General features: G+C 41.6%; 1 long non-coding RNA gene across 1 annotated transcript; it reads right to left on the reverse strand.

The window, feature by feature from the left end:
- Positions 1–989: 989 nt before the first annotated feature.
- Positions 990–2,270, reverse strand: LOC106806953. The gene is made up of 2 exons (XR_001393604.1): positions 2,216–2,270; positions 990–1,982 (listed from the first exon to the last, which is right to left on the reverse strand). It is a non-coding gene; the product is annotated as an uncharacterized LOC106806953 (long non-coding RNA).

A 2,270-nucleotide genomic window follows, 5' to 3' on the forward strand; every position in this document is an offset into this window, starting at 1 on the left:
GATTCCTTCTCTCCTCTCCTCCCCATTCTCTTCCTCCTCTCCTCTCCTGTCCCCATTCTCTCTCCTCTCCTCTCCTCTCTTCCTCTCCTCTCCCCATTCTCTTCCTTCTCTCCTCTCCTCTCCCCATTCCCCATTCTCTTCCTTCTCTCAGAGGAGAGGAGAGAAGGAAGAGAATGGGGAGAGGAGAGGAGAGAAGGAAGAGAATGGGGAAAAGATAGGAGAGAAGGAAGAGAATGGGGAGACCCATTGAGAGGAGAGGAGAGAAGGAAGAGAATGGGGAGAGGAGAGGAGAGAAGGAAGAGAATGGGGAGAGGAGAGGAGAGAAGGAAGAGAATGGGGAGAGGAGAGGAGAGAAGGAAGAGAATGGGAGAGGAGAGGAGAGAAGGAAGAAATGGGAGGGAGAGGAGAGAAGGAAGAGNAAGAGAATGGGGAGAGGAGAGGAGAGGAGGAAGAGAATGGGGAGAGGAGAGGAGAGAAGGAAGAGAATGGAGAGAGAGGAGAGAAGGAAGAGAATGGGGAACGGGAAGAGCGAAGTATAAGAATGGGGAAAATGTAGGAAAGAAGAGAATGATGGAGAGAGGGAGGGAGAAAAGGAAGAGCATGGAGAGAGAAGGGAGAGAATGGCGAGAGGGGAAGAGAGAAGGAAGAGCATGGAGAGAGAATGGCGAGAGGGGAAGAGAGAAGGAAGAGCATGGAGAGAGAGGCAGAGAGACGGAAAAGAATGGCGAGAGGGGAAGAGAGAAGGAAGAGCATGGAGAGAGAGGCAGAGAGACGGACTTTCTCATTAATATTTTAAAATGATAATTAATGAGAATCCACCAAGAGGAAACTGTAGGAATTAAACTAAATATGCTGTTCAAACATGGCAAAGTGTTATCTTTAAGTAGTACTTTGCAGTTACAAACATGCAATGGATGCATTTATATTTACATTGTAGCTTACATGAAGAACGTAAAAATTACCATTGGAATTAATACTTCATGTAAAAGTTTTATGGGCAAATTTTACAACATATTTATTCTACAAAGCAAGTCATGTAAAACAAAACAAGAAAAGACTTTCTCTTATTCAACCTACCAACAAATTGCGAAGTGACCCAAGCATTTTTTTTAAATACTCCCACAAAAATTTTCAGAACACTATCTGTTTCAATCAGGTGTTCTAACAACATTTTAATTGGTCTTTCTCTTGGAACAGCTGAGGCGAATCAATTGGTAAATGATAATTAATCAATAAAAAGTCATCACACTAAAGTTTTCACCATCTTATCTACTTTAACTTTTATGCTATTTAAACAGGAAACACACGTTATCTTTTAACATGATCCATGACCATAGTTTTAATGTCAAGTTATATATTCTGGAAAAATAATTTAATTAAAAAGCCAGAATTTTGTAACTTGAGTACTTATTAACCTACACATGCTGTATTTCATGTGTTCTTGATAGCCTGGTCTTCACTGCATTTATCTTGGCTAGAAAGCTCTTTAGACTTGCTTCTGTAAGATTGCATCTCTTGTTCGATATTATTGTATTTGCGTGCTTTCATGGCGGGAATCACTTTCCCATACCAGGTCAGCAATATGGCTGTGCCTGCTGAAACAACCACAATCATAGCTGGTCTCATCAGTTTATTTGCCATATTTTATAATAATAAAACGCCTATGAGTCTGAATAAGTCGACTGGATGTATTGCTGACTCTCCAGAGTTGTTGTCTACTACTCACGGACAACGTGAACGAATGTTTTCGTGTATCTTCACCCAGGATAACACGGCTTCTTCATGCTCACTAGTTCTTTCGTTCTTCACCGGTCGCATCTGCCTGCTTCCTCGCAAGCTTCTCTGCCTTCATCCCTTCCAGCACCGGTCGCCAAATGTATATTCCTGATGGAATGCCAAGTAGCATCACAAGAAATATCTGCGGAAAGGTTACTCCTCTTCTTGCAAACATATGGGTTAACTTGGCGCAATTGTCAGTATACCTGCAAACATATAATATTTACATTATAAATATGCACACTATAACACTATTCACATCATAAACTTGCCGTAATCCTGTGCTGTAGCCGTTCGGCTATCCAGGCTTATTGGCTTTCCAGATTATGGATGTGCCATGAATATGAGAACACTGTGACATCATTGAGGCAGTTCAGGAATCCATGTTTAACCCTCCTCTTGAGAGGTCCTGACTTCGTCAGATGAGCTAAAAACGAACCTAGGTTACTCATCTATTTTTAATGCACTTGGCATTCGCACGTTCTTGAAAATGT

This window comes from Priapulus caudatus, unplaced genomic scaffold (genome assembly GCF_000485595.1).
Source record: "Priapulus caudatus unplaced genomic scaffold, Priapulus_caudatus-5.0.1 Scaffold187, whole genome shotgun sequence".
NCBI classification, from domain to species: domain Eukaryota; kingdom Metazoa; phylum Priapulida; class Priapulimorpha; order Priapulimorphida; family Priapulidae; genus Priapulus; species Priapulus caudatus.